Below are 19,030 nucleotides of genomic sequence, written 5' to 3' on the forward strand. Positions count from 1 at the left end.
GATTTCATGTTAGTTTCTCAAAACATTGAGATTAAAGCAGGTAAAAATCAGTGTGGTTTTTTTCGTGAGGGTTTCACTTTGACTTTCAGCCTTGAATCTGATAGTTTGATGAACCAGAAATGCAAAGTGAAACTTGGGAGTGTGAGTGCGTATCACAGCACGCAGACTTCTATGAATGGGAGCTGAGTTCCCGTAGAGTTTCTTATCAGCGTTTACCGTTTGTGAGATGTCACCTTCTACTCTTCATAGAAAACACGGTCCCTTACCTTGAAAGGAACTTACTTAAAAATTAAATGTATCGTCAACCAACCATTTAACAAGGTATTTTCTAGTTCTTTTCTTTAAAGTTCTGTGTTCATTGTTGTTTAGTGGCTCAGTCGTGTCCAATTCTTTGCAAGCCCATGGACTGTAGCCTGCCAGGCTCCTCTGCCCATGGGCTTTCCCAAGCAAAAATATTGCAGTGGGTTGCCATTCCCTTCTCCTAGGGATCTTCCTGACCCAGGGATCAAACCCATGTCTTCTTCATTGGCAGGGGGATTCTTCACCACACATATGGACTATTTCATTTAAACCAGAGGTGCTGAGACTTCCCTGTTGGTCCAGAGGTTAAGAATCTGCCTTCCAATGCAGAGGACACGACTTCTATCCCTGGTTGGGGATACCACAGGCCACGGGGCAACTAAGCCCAAGTGTTGCAACTAGAGAAAGCCCGCGCAACCACAACCAAGAAGAGCCTGAGTGCTTCAAAGAAGACCCAGTGCAGCCAAAAATGAAAAAAGGCAAAAACAGAAAATCAGAGTTGCCATCTTTGGAGAGTGGGTTGCAAGACCTTAGAGCTTCCTGCCCCGTCATCTGGAAGGTTGGAAGAAGGAGATTGTGAAAGGCTAGTGCTCTGCCTAGCTTTATTACCATGTTTGGATAAAGTGTCCCCCTGCCCACCTCCCTTTACTGTTTCCCAACCTCCTTAGGCTGTGGCGGCTCTGGAAAGTAATGAAAAGGACAGAGAATGCGGAAGGGAGACCCTGAGACACTGCAAATGCATTTTTCTGTCTTCCCACTTTTGAGTGCTTGGGCTCAAGGAAATCAATAAAATAGTGTAATGGAAGCCCACCCAGCAGATTGCTGTTGAGTGTACGTTCAGTGTCTCGAATGCTAAATACACTCAGACTCCTGAAAGTTTTGTATAAAAAGTGGAGAATGTACAGGTACAGAGGAACTTTTCTCATAATAGTTTAACCGGATTTTGTGTTCAAGGTAGATGTCTGAGTGTTTGCCTGTGAAATGAAAGGTGGCTTTTAGGTCCTAAAATCCCGCAGAATACCTGAGTTGGAAAGGGGCTCTATCAACTCTCCCCCTCACCCCAGTTGCTTGCTTACAGTTGTTAAAGTTTAGCCTAGGAGGGATCAGAATCAGTGATCGGATGGCAAGGTGCTATTGTGCTATCTCCCTGAGAGAGTTTACACATGCTCAGAATTTCAGATGTGATTGACAGAGGAGTGTGTGTGAATCAAACCCCTTGTTCTGTTTTGCACAAAGAATCCTTTCCCTTTGAAATCCAAGAAGGTCTCTTCTTCGGACCTGTGGAAGGAATTAGGTAGCAAATAACCATGAATATTTTCTAAAAATCCACTGAAAGTTTAATTGATGAAGCATTTATGGAGCACTTAGGAACTTTAGGATGACTTTCTTAACCTTAACCTATCTTCCAAATACAGCCACCTAATGCTAAGAAGTCACATTTTCTTCTCTAAATCCTCTGATCTGAACTTGGTTATTATTTAAACTTTAAATAAATGTATTTGTATCTAATTAGATGTTATTAAGAGAAAACGGACCCAGTGATCAAAGGTTTTCTTTCTTTGTCTGATAATAATTTGTACCACAATTCTGCATAGAAGTTAGTGACTCTGTGACAAAGATTTTGTGTTTGGCTTTCAGAAGTGGTTGTGCAAATATTCAGTCTGAAAGCCCTTTTAATGGCCCAAGATGGAGGAGTTGACAATCAGGAAAAGCCAGGTGGACCTGAGCTGGGATGAGTGGTTTCTTGGCAGGGAGCCCATTTCTCATGATGAAAGCTGGGAAAAGTTGCTTGGGGAGAGTAATCCAATGATATGAAAGGATTAGGCAGGCTTACATTTAGTGAACTGTAAACCATGAATCTGAATGGTGCACCTTGTCCCCGTGCAGACAGCTGCTTTGCTTGTAAAACAGAGTAACCAAAATTAAATAAGAGGAGAAACTAAAGAGAGAAAGAAAGTGGGTAGAAGGAAGCACCGGGTATTTCAAAATGATATTGCACACATACAAACTGAGTGTGTCAGCTGCAATTCCCGGTCAGCTCTAAAAGAAGACTCATTTCAGTAGAAAACAGCTCCCCAATACCACTCCAATGACAGGTGGAAACTTCTATCACCTTGAACCTGCACAGACTCCAAGTTCACCTTCCACCTCTGGCTCCTATCGGTCTAGCTGCTTAATTACTTCACCTCTGAATACTTAGCTATTAGTGACACTAATTAAAACCTGCCTTTCCCTTAGATGTATTATGAAGCTGTTTGTAAAATGCTGTGAAAGCAAATTGCTCCAAGAGCTATTAATTCTGGTAAAGGCCATGTCAGCTTCAGTTATGTGCTCATAAATGCAAACCCAACTGGTCAATAATCTCCAGGGATGGTCTAAATTGCACAGCTGGCTTTTTAGAAAATGTGTGTGGAGGAACATGAAAAGATTGCTGAAAATGCCTAAGTAAGGTTAGATAATAAATGGAATTGTACTGGGCAGGGGGAAGGAAGAACAAAGAGGTTATTATTGGGCATCAGATATATACTCTCTTGTACAAAGGGGCGATTTAGCTTGGTTTCATAAGGTATTTGGGAGGAGGTTACTGAAATATGGAGTCAATACAAAGCACAATAAGACGGATGAAACATGTTCTCAGCAGGGCCTGCTCCAGGTCCTCTTCTTTGCTGGCTGTCATCCTGTCATTCCCATCTGGAATAGCCAAGGACGTGATGTTAGAAGATGACTTTCAACCACCAGTTTGTTGGGCCTGTGGATTTTAACCTTAGGGCTTGTTCTCCAGAATGCTGTTTCACAAAATATAAACATCTGTATATATATATATATATATATAATATAAACATCTGTATATATATATATATATCTTACTTTAACTTTCAAATAGATAACAAAACAAACTCACTAGTAGGCATGGCTTTCTCTTATGGATGGATATATAGGTACATGATGGATAAATAGATGGATAGATGAATGAATGGATAGATAAGTGAGAAATTCATTCATTCACTTACTCAGCAAATATTTAGTAAGTCTGTACAATGTGCCTGGCATCATCATTCTAGGTAATAAGGGGGCAGGGGTGAGAAGACAAGGTCCTCGTACTCAGTGAACTTAAATTTTAGTCAAGACAACATGCTGCAAACAAATAGATACATAACATGATAATGACAATGAGGAATTATGAAGATAATAAAACAGGATAATATAATACAAATGAACAGAATAATTAGATAAACTTACAGCAACCCCCTCCCCCCCACCACCAGGGGTTCAGATAACTTAGTGTTGTGGTTCAGACTTGATTTTAACACTAGGATCTGTATCTTTTCAATTGAAAATGCATGTCCTATGGGGTAACCTCCATATTAAATAGAGGTAAAAGCGTATCTGCTGTAGCTGAAGGCTGTTTGTGTGTTTGTGTGCGCACGTGTGTGCACATGCACATGCTTGCATTTATGGAACTGTCAGACCCCTATCTGCCAACATAGGTAAATTACAATATATAGACTACAAATTGTCTTCATTATAGAATAAAAGAATAAAACAATATGTTAAAAATCAAATGATAATTGTCTTATTGGGTTGAGATGGATGATGTTGCTGGCAACCTCCCCTTAAGACATCTATAATTTGTTTGTATCAACCTCTTGAGTCATTGATTTGAGCTGCACCAAGTCACTTTCTTTACTTACTCTGCTTTTTTCATCTTTTCTTATATTTTAATTTTGTTTCCTAATTTATTAAACAAGAAAACCCTGTCTTACAATTATGAAAGTTTGGGGAAAGGCACATGTATTTGCCTCTGGACATTTCAGTCATACACAGACCCAGTAATTATGATGCAGGCTCTCTCTGAAGACTGCATCTGATGTTTGTCAGATGCTCAGTGCATGAGCTTACCACACTCAAATGTGAGACAGTTGGAGGTTGCAAATCAGGAGATAACAGCGAACAGATCGCTAGTCTATTCTTGGGTTTCATTTGGCTCTGAAAACTATTTATGTCTTATTGCCATATTCAGGTGTGTTTTTAAATATATAAAATAATGCATAATAGCTTTTGTTTTCCAGTGAGTGAGGAAAGCCATTAAATGCTGGCAACAAATCAGCTTTTTTTTTTTTTCATTTTTGAACACTTTATGCCATGGTTCAGTCTTAAAAATATCTGGATGCCTTATCCTTCACATGACCATGCAGGGTCAGGCTGTCTAAAATAAGGACTGTATCAATGAGATATGTTCTGTAGCAAGTCATTTGAAATCATAGAAATGGTCATGAAGAAATTACTGCTTATTTTTATATATTTATTTTACTTTTACAAAACAACAATTTTATTTGTTTTACTTTTACTTTATTTAAGTTATTTCCCCCCACCCTTCCCCACCCCCTGCCTCTGGCAACAATCAATCTGTCCTCTCTATCTATGAGCTTGGCTTAAAATTTAAAAAAATTTTTTTTTTTTTTTTAGATTCCACCTATAAGAGAAATCATATAGTATTTGTCTCTCTCTCTCTCTGACTTATTTCACTTAGCATAATGTCCTCAAGGTCCATCCACCAAGAAATTACTTTTATCGCATCTCTCATTTCAAAATCTTCCTCATGAATAATCAACATTACCTATCAGTGACTAGTATCTATCAGTGACTATCAGTGTCTATCAGTATCTGTCAGTGTTATTATCTATCAGTGACCACAATTTCATCATGTTTCCAGTTTTCACCATTTCCTTTGTTGTGGGCTCTATAATGTCCACCACCCAGGTCCCCCTCCAGGAATGACAGACTTGTTCCCCATCCCCCACCCCTCCCAGTTCCTGGGAGTATGACTGGAAGAGTGCTGTCAGCCAGCAGCCCTCTTTGAGGATGCTTCTGCTAAAGTGAAAGGCCCAATCCAAGGTCCTGTCTCCTTCCAGGAGCTGACCGATCAGTGAGGGGATGGAGCACGTGCTGCCTGATGGCAGTGAGGACCTCATCACTGGTGGCAGGGGGAGCATAGATAGGCCCTGGCTCAGGGTGGCAACTCTTACCATGGTTAACTGCCATGATACGTGGGTGGGAGACAGTGTGATAGCTCGTGCAGTGTATTAGGCTTTAGAGCAATATGTGGGAAATGGTGACTTTAAGGACAGTGAAGTTTGGTGGCTACAAGTAACTCCATTTGGGAAAAAGAACTTAAGGCTGAGAGTGATTAAATAGCAGTTATTAAAAATATAAGTGTGAATCCAGAGGGCCTCCTTGGTAGCTTATGAAAGGCCTTCATCATCTTTAGCACGAGAGAAAGCTGAGGTTCGGGCCCAGGATTTAATTGTAAGAGTAACTGAGCTCTAAATGAGAGTCTCTTGAGAGTCCCTTGGTTAGCAAGGAGGACAAACCAGTAAATCCTAAAGGAAATCAACCCTGAATATTCTTTGGAAGGACTGATGCTGAAGCTGAAGCTCCAATACTTTGGCCACCTGATGCAAAGAGCTGACTCACTGGATAAGACCCTGATGCTGGGATAAAAGATTGAGGGCAGGAGGAGAAGGGGATGACAGAGGATAAGATGGTTGGATGACATCACTGACTCGATGGACATGAGTTTGAGCAAACTCCAGGAGATAGTGCAGGACAGGGAAGCCTGGTGTGCTGCAGTCCATGGGGCCTCGAAGAGTCAGACATGACTTTGTTACTGAATGACAACAAACAGGAAGTTAAACTTCCCAAGGTTACAAGGTTAAGGCCTTGGTTGGGAAAGAATACGATAGGAGCTGGGAGCATCTGGGTTCCTACTTCCAAATATCTTGGCTCTGGGATTCAGACCCTCTGAAGCTGCACAGGTGGCATATCTCCTTGCAAGCACTGATGCTTCCCACTTGCCTGAAGAGATGCAGAGACCTTCCCTGTAAGACAACATGTGTCTTTTTCTTCTTCTTTGTGTCCATTAAGCCAATGTCTAGGGCTCATTCACAAAGTAACCCAGCTGAGGACATTAGGGGCCTGCCCAGGGAGGGAGCTGCAGGACCTAGTCAACTTGTAACCAGCAGAACCCAGGAGAGAATGGGATTCTGAGGGTACAGTGCTGGGGAAGGGGCAGAACATACATTCAATAAATGAGAGTTTATTGATATGAGAGCACTCTTCTGAGATACAGGATTTAATACCCTGGTAAAGATACCTAGGAAATGGTACAAACATGCTACTAAGATGGCTCTTAGACACATGAGGAAAGTGGTGATCTACACTAACTGAAGCAGAAATTACAGAAATTCCAGATGGTAGAAGAAGAAAAGGCTGAGAAGTGGTCACATGATAGTAGATATACTGCCTAAGGGTAAAAACTCCACAAGTCGGTTATGTTCTTTGGAGGAGCCCAGAGGACACACCATTGACCAAAGCAATAAGGAATGTGTTGTACCAGTGTTACTTAGAAGTTCAGTGGTTCTTGTGTTCTGTATTCTAGGCCTGACAGAGGAGATGCTGTTACAGAACTGGTTTCACAGATGCTACAAGGGTCAAAGGAACCCCAAACATTAGAGCCCATTGGCACTGTGTTACTGTTAGCAGCCAGGTGGGGACAATTACAGTGAGCATCAAGATTGAATGGCATCTAAGGGGGCCTCACCTACAGATTGCTCTAAAGATAGTTAACCAAGCTCGATTTTCTTAGGGGCAAAATAGATGGGCAGCTCATAAGTGTACTGTTTTAAAGAAATCATGGGTGGATGATTAGGAGGCTGAGAGTCATTGTTCCAATAAAAATTCATGATCCCTTGCCCAGTTTTGAATGTGAGTCAATTTTTAAACCAGGCACACACACATCTAGTGGAGGGAGAGTTCAGATCCTCTCTCCATGTATTCAGGAATGATTTGTCCCAGTCCTGCCTCAGAGGGGCCCATGGTCACTTACTCTGGTAGCTTTACACTGGGAAAAGGGAAATATCCAAACATTTTCAAGGACTGTTGAACACAGAGTCAGAGTTGCCATGAAAGCTAGGTGTATGAGAGCTAGGTGATAAATGGGGTCCTGGTCCCTGTCTGGCTCACGGTGACTTCCCTTGATCTGTAGACACACTCGGTGATCATTTCCCAGTCCCTGAATATGTAACTGGAACAGATATACTTGGTCATTGGCACAATCCCCACACTGGATTCTTGGTTTGTGGGGGAGAGATGTGGTTGTGGGAAGATCAAATGGCAGGTCCTAAAATGACCTCTTTTCACCCTGCCCACCAACAAGACAGAAAATTAAAAATACTACATTCTGGGGGGTAACAGCAGATATTACTACCACCCTTAAAGACTCCAGGTGGAAGTCCCCATCATATCACATATACTACACCAGTCTGGCACCTGAACCCCACAGATGGATCCTGAAAAATGACAGTGGACCCCTGTAAACTTAACCAATTAGTAATCCCGAATGCAATTTCTTTATCAAACAGATTAGCATGGCCTCGGGTATATGATATGTGCTCATTGCTCTGGCTAAGGGTATATGATATGTGGTCATTGCTCTGGCTAAGGATTTCTTTTTCAACCCTATTAGGAAAGAGGATCAATCTACGGCCATAGCACCCTGAACTCGCCCAATCTCGTCTGATCTTGGGAGCTAAGCAGGGTCGGGCCTGGTTAGTACTTCGATGGGAGGAAAGAGGATCAGATATAGCTTGCCTTGACTTGGAAAAGACAAGAACATTCATTCGTGGTTTTGTCCCAGTTAATTCTCCTGTCTTCTATCATAAAATAGTCTAGTTTGTCTGGACATCCCATGGAATATCACATATGCTAATCAGATCAGGTAAAACTCACCTTGGTAAAGCATATACACTTCCAAGGTAGGAGATAAACACTACAAAGATTCAGGGACCCACCACATCAGTAATATATTTAGAGGCTTCTACTCCCTTGGGGTGGGTCAGGATATCTCCTCAAAAGTAAAGGACAACTGATTACATCATGAGCCTCCAGGCACCAAGAAGGAAACTAATGCATGACTCTTGGTAGGCTTCTTCTGATTCTGGAGACTGCTTATTCCAAACCTGGGGGTACTGCTCTAGTTCATATAGTGAACTATATCATATAGTGAACTATAGTCAAGGCTGTCAGCTCTGACTGGTGCCCGGAGCAGAAAAGAGTTCTGCGGCCGTTAGAGGCTTGGGCTATATGACCGTAAGGCCCATGGTACTTGTGGTACCAATGGTGGGAAAAGATTCCTTGTGGAGTTTATGGCGGTAGGAGAGTTACAGTATCAACCCTTAGATTTCTGTAACAAGGCAATGCTGTCTGCAGTGAGATTTATATATCTTCTGAAAAACAGCTTGTGGATTCTAGCAGAAAGACAGTCAGCAAGTTGACTGTATCTCAGTAAAAAAAGAGTCCTGTAGATAGTGGTGATGTTACACAACATTGTAAATGCATCCAATGCCATTGCATTATATGCCTAAAATGGTTAAAATGGCAAGTTTTATATTATATATACTTTTTAATCACTATTTTTAAAAGACCCATAATGTAATATATCAAAACCCAATGACTTTGTATACTATAAGTGGGTGAATTATATGGAATATGAATCATATCTCAATAAAGCTATTTTTTTAAAAAAGATTTTGCAGGGAGGAAGTCATAAAGCACATCTCTTTGCATACATGTGCCCCACAACAGAACTGAATTTTGTCCATATATAAAGTGATATGTCTGCACAGAGATGATACCACCTTTCTCACACATTGTATACGGTTGACATTTTGCAACATTTACTGATGTTCTTTGATAAAGAAAGTTTCCTGATAGTTCTGCTTTCTTTCCAAGCATAATATTTATCATTCCCTTTGTAGTTGTTTTTTTTTTTTTTTTTTGTAGTTGGTTTTAACAAACTTTTGGCAGTAGTGCAGCATATACCTCCTCTTCTATAAGGAGTGAATCCTTTATGATGCCTTTGGTAGTTTTGGCTACTCCATCACTTTGAGCAATACAATTCATCAGGTGTGTATTGGGAAACACTTACAGTGTTTGCACTTGTTCTGGAAAAACCTTATTGTTCTATCAGAGAAGTCATTGTAATTTGTTGGAAAATAGCACTGAAGCTTTCATGGCTTCCTACTGTTACTGGAAAACATTTTTTATAAAAGAGGCCACCCTGGAGGTCTAGAGGAACATATATCACCAGTTGAATACAATTCAATTTTCAGGTTTTTTTTTTTTTTGGTCAAACTTCCTATTCTTGACTTACAGACTTAGATTTCTCTTAACTTGATCATCACAATCATATTTTCACTTCTCCTAGCACGTACTGCATCACCTCCTTTCGTTTGTCCTTAAATCTGTTCTTTACATTTAAGATGTTATCGTGAGTCATGGTATTTGCATGACGATTTTCATTACTACCACTTTTTAGCCATTGATCCATTTTTTGGTCAATTATGGATAATCATAATAGTTGCAACTAAAAATACAAATGCAGTAAGCAAAAACAGTGACATGTTAGCTGAGACAAAATCCACACCATGCAACTGAATATTGGCGGAGATGAACAGATGGGTTGCTGGGGTAACCCAGGCTCTTCGAATCCCATTTTGAGCAACCACACCTGTTTTTTTTCTCTTTTCTTCCTTTCGTTCCTTGCTAGTCATGGCTGAACTCCTTACTTGGCTTCTTCCTCTTCTATCCTTTCCCTTGCTCCTCTGTTTCCTTTTTGAGAGGTATGGCATTAAAATGGAAAGATACATTGGAAATATTTAAGTCTGATGATTCCAGGAAACTGAAGTCTAGAGAAATACAATGAATCAACCAGTCAAAGGGACCAGACCTAGTCCCCTGCTCCTCTGCCTCAAGGCCATGTGTTTTCATTTGCCTTGGAACCACTTAAGGAGAAGAGCTTCTTTCTCCTTAAGTTCTTCTTTCTGGTCCTCTCTTGGACACAGAATGAGATGGTTGGATGGCATCACCGACTCAATAGACATGAGTTTGAGTAAGCTCTGGGAGTTGGTGATGGACAGGGAAGCCTGGGGTGCTGCAGTCCAGGGGACTGTAAAGAGTTGGACACGACTGAGAGACTGAACTGAACTGAACTTGGTGCTGACAGTGGTTGGACTCATAGTGATTGAGGTGGTTTGTTATCAGGGCTAAGGAAATAAAGGCTTAATGGAGTCAAAGCTTTCCTCTTTTGTTTCCTCTAACTCTGTGCCCAGTGAATAGTCACCAATTCAGTCTCTGCATTTTCCTTCCTAAAGTATCCACCAAAGTCACACTCTCCTTTCTGTGCCATACCACTGCCTTCGTTCATGCTGTCATCGTCTTTCTCCTGTACTGTTCCAACACCTCTTTTCTAATTTCTCTGCCTTTAAGAATTACTTCTCCCCTTCCAGGCCCAAACCCAAGTATTCATCCATTCATCCATCCCACTGCTGCCAGAATGGTCTCATATTCATCTGTATTCTTTGGTGATTCTTAAATCCCCACAAGATAAAGTTCAATCTTTGTTTGGGGCACTTGGCAGACAAGTCTCTCTGTGGTCTGGCCCCTGCCCTTCTGTCGTCTTATCCCCATTACTCTAAGTATTAGTCGTGCAAAGTTATGACATATTAACAAACAACTTCAAATTCTCAGTGGCTTAACACAACAAAGATTTATTTCTTATTTATACAAGGTCTGTTGCAAGTTTGGGTGATTCTCCAGAGGAACTATTCTCCGTGCAGTAACTCAGAGATCCAGGCTGCTTTGACATGTGATGTTTCCATTTCACCACATTTCCTCCATGATTGCCATGGAGGAGAAAGAGAGACCTGGAAGGTGGCCATGAACTCTTCTGAGATTCATCTTGAAAGTCCATTGGCCCGAGTTTGTCACTTAGCTGCAAAGGGCCTGGGAAATGCAGGGAATGTTTGGTGATCACTGCTGTTCCTATCATGGTCCCTCTTTGCAATTCAGTTCAGTTCATTTCAGTTGCTCAGTCATGTCTGACTTTGCGACACGACCCCATGGACTGCAGCATGTCAGGCTTCCCTGTCCATCACCAACTCGTGAAGCTTGCTTAGGCTGATGTCTGTCGAGTCAGTGATGCCATCCAAACATCTCATCCTCTGTTGTATCCTTCTCCTCCTGCCTTCAATCTTTCCCAGCATCAGGGTCTTTTCCAGTGAGTCAGTTCTTTGCATCAAGTGGCCAAAGTATTGGAGTTTCAGCTTCAGCATCAGTCCTTCCAATGAATATTCAAGACTGATTTCCTTTATGATTGACTGGTTTGACCTCCTTGCAGTCCAAAGGACTCTCAAGAGTCTTCTCCAACACCACAGTTCAAAAGCATCAATTCTTCGGCACTCAGCTTTCTTTATGGTCCAACTCTCACATCCATACATGACACTGCTGGAAAAACCATAGCTTTTTTTTTTTTAAACCATAGCTTTGACTAGACGTTGGCAAAGTAATGTCTCTGCTTTTTTAATATGCTGTCTAGGTTGGTCATAGCTTTTCTTCTAAGGATCAAGCGTCTTTTAGTTTCATGGCTGCACCAACCATCTGCAGTGATTTTGGAGCCCCCCAAAATTAAGTCTGTCACTATTTCCATTGTTTCCCCATCTATTTGCCATGGAGTGATGGGACCAGATGCCATGATCTTCATTTTCTGAATGCTGAGTTTTAAGCCAGCTTTTTCCACTCTCCTCTTTCACTTTGATCAAGAGGCTCTTTAGTTCCTTTGCATTTTCTGCCATAAGAGTGGTGTCTTCTACATATCTGAGGTTATTGATATTTCTCCTGGCAATCTTGATTTCAGCCTGTGCTTCATCCAGCTTGGCATTTTGCATGATGTACTCCGCATATAAGTTAAATAAGCAGGGTGAAAATATACAACCTTGACATATTCCTTTCCTTATTTAGAGCCAGTCTGTTGTTCCATGTCCAATTCTAACTGTTGCTTCTTGACCTGCATACAGATTTCTCAGGAGTCAGGTAAGGTGGTCTGGTATTTCTATCTCTTCAAGAATTTTCCACAGTTTGTGGTGATCCACACAGTCAAAGGCTTTGGTGTAGTCAATAAAGCAGAAGTAGATGTTTTTTGGGAACTCTCTTGCTTTTTCTATGATCCAATGGATGCTGGCAATTTGATCTCTGGTTCCTTTGCCTTTTCTAAATCCAGCTTGAACATCTGGAAGTTTATGGTTCACATAATGTTGAAGCCTGGCTTGGAGAATTTTGAGCATTACTTTACTAGCATGTGAGATGAGTGCACTTGTGCAGTAGTTTGAACATCCTTTGGCATTGCCTTTGTTTGGGATTGGAATGAAAACTGACCTTTTCAGTCCTGTGGCCACTGCTGAGTTTTCCAAATTTGCTGGCATATTGAGTGCAGCACCTTAACTGCATCATCTTTTAGGATTTGAAATAACTCAACTGGAAGTCCATCACCTCCACTGGCTTTGTTAGTAGTGATGCTTCCTAAGGCCCACTTGACTTCACTTTCCAGAGTGTCTGGCTCTAGATGAGTGATCACACCATCATGGTTATCTGGGTCATGAAGATCTTTTTTGTATAGTTCTTCTGTGTATTGTTGCCACCTCTTCTTAATATCTTCTGCTTCTGTTTGGTCCATACCATTTCTGTCCCTTGGTATCTCTAATTTTCTTTAAGAGATCTCTAGTCTTTCCCATTCTATTGTTTTGCTCTATTTCTTTGCATTGATCGCTGAGGAAGGCTTTCTTATCTCTCCTTGCTATTCTTTGGAACTCTGCATTCAAATGGGTGTATCTTTCCGTTTCTCCTTTGCTTTCCACTCCTCTTCTTTTCTCAGCTATTTGTAAGGCCTCAGACAACCATTTTGCCTTTTTGCATTTCTTTCTTTTCCTTGGGGGGGATGGTCTTGATCATTTGCAATTGGAACTCTGGGACCTGACTTCTTCTCCCCTGACTACAAATTCTTTTCCAGTGAGTTGGGTCTTTGCATCAGGTGGCCAAAGTATTGGAACCTAAGCTTCAGTTTCCGTCCTTCCAATGAATATTCAGGATTGATTTCCTTTAGTATTGACTAGTTTGATTTCCTTGCAGTCCAATAGACTTTCAAGAGTCTTCTCCAACACCACAGTTCAAAAGCATCAGTTCTTCAGCATTCAGCTTTCTTTACAGTCCAACTCTCACATCCATAGATGACTACTGGAAAAACCATAGCTTTGACCAGACAGATCTTTGTTGGCAAAGAGATGTCTCTGCTGTAGCTTTTTTCCCCAAGGAGCAAGCATCTTTTAATTGCATGGCTGCAGTCACCACCTTCAGTGATTATGAGTTTGAGCAAACACTGGGAGATAGTGAAGGACAGGGAAGCCTGGTGTGCTGCAGGTCATGGGGTCGCAGAGATTTGGACATGACTTAGTGACTGAGCAACAACAACATCAAACTATTTTAAAGCCTCCATGTCTTTCTGAGGCATTCAGCCTAGAATATCCTCCTTGCTGTTCTGACAAACTCCTTAAACCCATGTCTCTATTTCATCAAAGAATCTGTACCTGAATTTCCCAGGCCAAATTAGTGGTTTCTTTTCCAGTGCCCCCAGTGCATCTTGTAGTTACTTCCATCACAGTTCTTTTTATATTGTTATAATCATTTTCCTGTTTTTTTCCCTTTAGATAGAAGTCTCTTTTGGATAGCAAAAGTATATTTTCATCTCAAGGTCTTGAACTTTAACACAGTGGTACACAGAGACTCTTCATTTCCGTGGTTGAATATTTAAATGTACAAGTAAATTAAAGAAATGACTAAAAAACTATCTAGTTTTTTGTTATGTTCCATCCCTACCACCACTACCTAGCCTAAGAAACCACCTTCTTTTACCCAGACAATCACATAGGCTCTTTCTAATATTCCTCTCCCATTTATGCCCCTATCCAGTCATCCAATCCATTCTCTACTCAGCAACCCCATTATCATGAAACACAAATCAGAGTGGGATTTCCTATTCCTTAGAATAAAATCTAAGCATGCAGATTCCTTCCCATGACCCTCTGCTTGCCAGTCTGGCTCCAGTTCACTCTATTATCCTGTGACTCCCACACTGGTCTCCACTTATTCCCTGAACACACTAAGATTTTTCCTTCTCCAGTGCTTTCTTAGGGCTGGCTCCTGTGCCTGGAATGCTCCTACATCCTCTTCTCTCTTGGTTAGTTCTTTCTCAGTTTTTAGCTTAAATATCACTTGTCTAGCAGTAACAATTGTTTTGATTGCAAGTGAGAAAATCCCACTCAGACTACCTATAATAAAAAGAATTTGTGTATGTGTGTGCCAAGTCGCTTTAGTCATGTCCGATTCTTTGTGACCCTATGGGCTGTAGCCCACCAGGCTACATGTGTCCATGGGATTCTCCGGGCAAGAATACTGGAGTGAGTTGCCATGTTCTCCTCCAGGGGATCTTCCTGACCCAGGGATCCAACCCACGTCTCTTATGTTTCCTGCATTGGCAGTCGGGTTCTTTACCACTAGCACCACTTGGGAAGTCTCCTATATCTAATAAGTCCAGAGATAGTTCTGGCTTCAAGAAAGGCTTAACTTCTGTCACTGAAGACTGTTTCTCTCTCTCACAATCACAAAATGGCTGTCACTATTTCAAACTTACATCCTCATACCACAATCTCCAGGAGTAGAGAGAGGGTCTCTTCTGGTGGTTCCTGCTCAAGTCGAAGGATTCAGTTTCTCTCATTGGACTAAACTGTGTCACAAACCCATGTCTAAATCAATCACCTTGGGAGGGACATGAAGGTAGGGAAAGGATTAGACTTGCTTAAGCCAGTCAGGACCTTTATCTGGAACTGAGGGTGGGACCCCACATGATCTAAAAGCATGGCTGCATATGGGAGAGAGCTGAAATTTCAAAAATGATACAGAGTACTTTTGCTGGGAAAAGTAGGAAATTAACTTCAGAATACCACAGCATCAACAACAAGTCCATTACACTTTCTCAGAGGAGCCTTCACTGCCCACCCCCATCTAAGGAAGTCCGCTTTGTTATCTTCTATTACCGAACACTATGTACTTCCCTCAGAGCACCTGTTACTGTTTGTACTATTTATTTTGTTTTTTACTTGTTTATAATCTGAATCTCACAGTAGGCTCTAACTTCATAAGAGCAGATGCCATGTCTGAATTGCTTACCTAGGGCTAGAATATACTAGAAAATTCAAGAAACATCTTATTAATGCGAGGAAAATGAACAATTTTTTCTTTTTCAATTTAGCCCTGTTTTTTAACCAGGAGATACAGGAGAGGTGGGGTTGGAAGGATAAGAGTGGCTGTGAGCACTGTGAGTGTTAATTTGGCCTTTCTTTGTCTAGAAGCTTAGTCCCCTGTCCCTTCCAATAATCCCTCAAATTCTGCATCCCCAGGCCTTTTCTTATTAACCTACCTGCTCCTGGCACTCTGGTAATTTGATGTTTCTTTTTTTTGAAACCTAGCTTTAATTAGTGTCTTAATAGAAGTCTTGATTTTAAAAAAGAGTTAGTTAAATTATGTTTTTCCAGAGAAGGCAGGAACCAAGTATTCTCTCTTTGTGTTTTCCCAGCTCCTACAAATGTAATGGGCGTGTTTTACTGAGTGAAAATTCTATCTCCTTCATGGTGGTTCAGAATGTAAAGAATCTGCCTGCAATGCAGGAGACCTGGGTTTGATCACTGGGTTGGGAAGATCACCTAGAAAAAAGGGAATGGCTACCCACTCAAGTATTCTTGCCTGGTGAATTCCATGGATAGAGGAGGCTGGCAGGCTACAGTTCATGGGGTTACAAAGAGTCAGATGCAGCTGAGTACTAACACTTTCACTTTTTTCACTTTCATGGAAATTGAGACTGAAGTCAATGCCAGGTAGTAGAAAGGAAAGTTGGGAGTGAGTCAGGAAAGAGGAAAAATTGCAAGGGAAGAATAAAGTTTGGTAAGCAGTGAAGTGGGAAGACTTTTGGGGAAAAGGGACGTAGTTGAAGAGAAGGAAAGTTAGAATAAACTTGGGAAAAGGAGTAAAAACTTACAAAATAGAAATAGAGCCAGAGGAATATTCCTTCCTTCTTACATTTATTCATTTATTGGTCAACACTTATTTAGTATGTGCCAGACACTCTTCTGGGAGTGTCTGAAGATAGAGGGGTGACCAAAGCATTCCAGTCTTTGCCATCACGGAGCGTATATTCTAGTGAGAGCAAATAGACAGTAAGCAAATAAGCAGATAAACACAAATGTCAGATTGAAAACACATATCTCCTTTTACTCCTTTCTGAGACGTCACAGAATGAAATAAATCCCCTTTTTATTTATTTATTTTTGAGGCCATGCCATGTGGCACGTGGGATGTTAGTTTCCCAATGAAGTGATTGAACCTGTGCCCCCTGCGGTAGAAGCACGGAGTCTTAACCACTGAGTGGCCCGGAAGTGCAAGGCATTTTTTAAAGGCTTAGATATTCATGGATGAGGAAATAAGGAGAGGAGGTTATAGGACTAAGCATGGGAGCTGGGAGGCAAACCTGAGAAAGTCGCGTCCTCAGTGGGTAGAGGAGAAAGCTGAGAACCAACTTGGTTTACACTAGTCACCTCCCAAAGTGTGGGTAATGGGTGTGTTGGGGAATCTGGAATGGTGTGTGTGTATGTAGAAGACAGAAGATCAAATAAAGAGGATCAGTTCAGAGCATCTCCTTTTCTCCACAGAGGAGAGCCGGGTACCTCTGGCAGAAGACTGGGGCTCTAGTCCCTGGAGCAGACTGCCTGACCAGCAGAGGATGGCAAGCTGACCGGACTCAAATAGGGGATTAAGTGAGTACATATGTACTGCACGCTGAGGCCCTCTCTCCTTGTGAGTAGGGCAGCTAGGCCTATGTGCTCCAGCAGGGGTTTGGAGAAGTTTTCTCTGGAGAGTCTGACTATCTCAAGAAAGACCTGAAGACAGTGGTATTGGAGTTTTCCAATCAAAGTGTGCAGTCTGATCGCAGTATGTAGTGAAACTCTTTATAGTCAGCAAGTCCCACCTGTGCACACAGAGCTTCCAATCAGCACTTTAGTTCCCTGATCCTCAGAGGAGCAGATGGCCAAGGATTACCAGACATCTGAGGAAAGGTTCTAATAAGAAAGACCAAACAAAAGCCAAATGTGCAGAAAAAAAAACAACTTGGAGGAAACAGACTGTTCAGGGAGAAGAAAATCTGTAAGACAGGGGCAGAGAGAGGGAGAAAATTCTCAATGAATATTCAGAGAGATAAAAGATACTGCAACCCTGAGAAAAGAACAGAATGCTGTATAAAAAGTAATATTCAGAGAAAAAAAGAGCTGTTGGAAATTGAAAATGTGATGGCAAAAATGAAAACCACAGTAGAATAATAGGAGACTTGAAGAAACCTCTTAGGAACTAGAGTAAAAAGACAAAGAGGTGGATATATAGGATAGAAAAGATGAAAAAAATTAGAAAAGTAGCCTAGGAGGTCCATATAATAGGGATTTCAGAAAGAGAGAAAAAAAGACACAAGAGAGAGGGGGATTGTCAAAGAAAGAATTCAATAGACATTGCTAGAATTAAAAAAATACGAGTTTCCAGATTGAAAAGGCCACCAAGTGCCCATCACAATTATAAAATGGATGAAAAAAGTCCTACACTTATATTGTCATGAACTTTCAGAACACTAAGCCAGAGAAGGAGCTTGAAGCTCCCAGACAGCAAAAATACATCACTTACAAAGGATCATTAATCAGTGTGGTTTCTATTGAGAAAACTTTGGGAACTGAAAGACAGTGGTGCAATGCCTTCAGAATTCTGAAGAAAAATGATTTCTGAGCTAAAATTCTACTTCCAGACAAATTATCTGAGTTGTGAGGCTAGAACAGAAGCATTTTCAGATTACAGATTCTTAAAAATAATGTGTCTTTCATGCAGCCTTTCTTAGGAAGCATTTGCAGCATGTTCTCTACCAAAACAACAGAATAAACCAAGAAAAATAAAGATATCAGGGTCAGGAAAGAGAATATGACTAGAATGATGGTGAAGAGAAATTCCAAGAAGTCAGCTGTGTTGCAGATACACAGGGAAACCATTTAGACTAGACCATGTCACAAGACGAAGGGAGGAAAGTACTTCAAGAAATAGGCAATTCGTGATGTTTGACTGTTATGCAATGTTTGATGTTTGATTGTTGATGCAAACAGAACAAAAGAAACAATAAAACAGGAAACTATACAGGTAGTATCTCCAGGAAAAACAGAGATAATTGGAAAGAAAAAGTAATACTATAACAGTGTATGGTTCAAGGCTTCCTAGTGGTGCTAGTGGTAAAGAATCCACCTGCCAGTGCTGGATATGCAAGAGAAGTGAGTTTGATCCATGGGTCGGGAAGATCCCCCAGAGGAGGAGGAAATGGCAACCCACTCCAGTATTCTTGTCTGGAGAATCCCCATGGATAGAGGAGCCTGGTGGTCCATAGTCCACAGGGTCGCACAGAGTTGGACATAACTGGAGCGTACTCACATATGATTCAAGCATTTGCATAGTTATAATTATATAACTCACTGTTGACCTATCCCAAAGTAGTATATATTAGGGGGAAAGAGACAGAAAGTATGTGGCTGTGTGGTAAGGGAAGTGGAAAGAGAGAAGCTAATTCCTCACCTTCCATGAAGTGAAGTGAAGTGAAGTGAAAGTTGCTCAGTCGTGTCTGGCTCTTTGTGACCCCATGGACTATACAGTCGATGAAATTCTCCAGGCCAGAATACTGGAGTGGGTAGTTGTTCCTTTCTCCAGGAGA

General features: G+C 41.3%; 1 long non-coding RNA gene across 1 annotated transcript in view; it reads left to right on the plus strand.

The window, feature by feature from the left end:
- Window positions 1-17,057, plus strand: part of LOC122453855 — a 41,009-nt gene extending 23,952 nt beyond the window's left edge. The window contains exon 3 of the long non-coding RNA XR_006273199.1: window positions 16,950-17,057. This is a non-coding gene — a long non-coding RNA (uncharacterized LOC122453855). The remainder of the gene's footprint in view (window positions 1-16,949) is intronic.
- Window positions 17,058-19,030: the final 1,973 nt, after the last annotated feature.

The sequence above is a fragment of the Cervus canadensis genome, chromosome 15 (assembly GCF_019320065.1).
Source record: "Cervus canadensis isolate Bull #8, Minnesota chromosome 15, ASM1932006v1, whole genome shotgun sequence".
Lineage (NCBI taxonomy): Eukaryota > Metazoa > Chordata > Mammalia > Artiodactyla > Cervidae > Cervus > Cervus canadensis.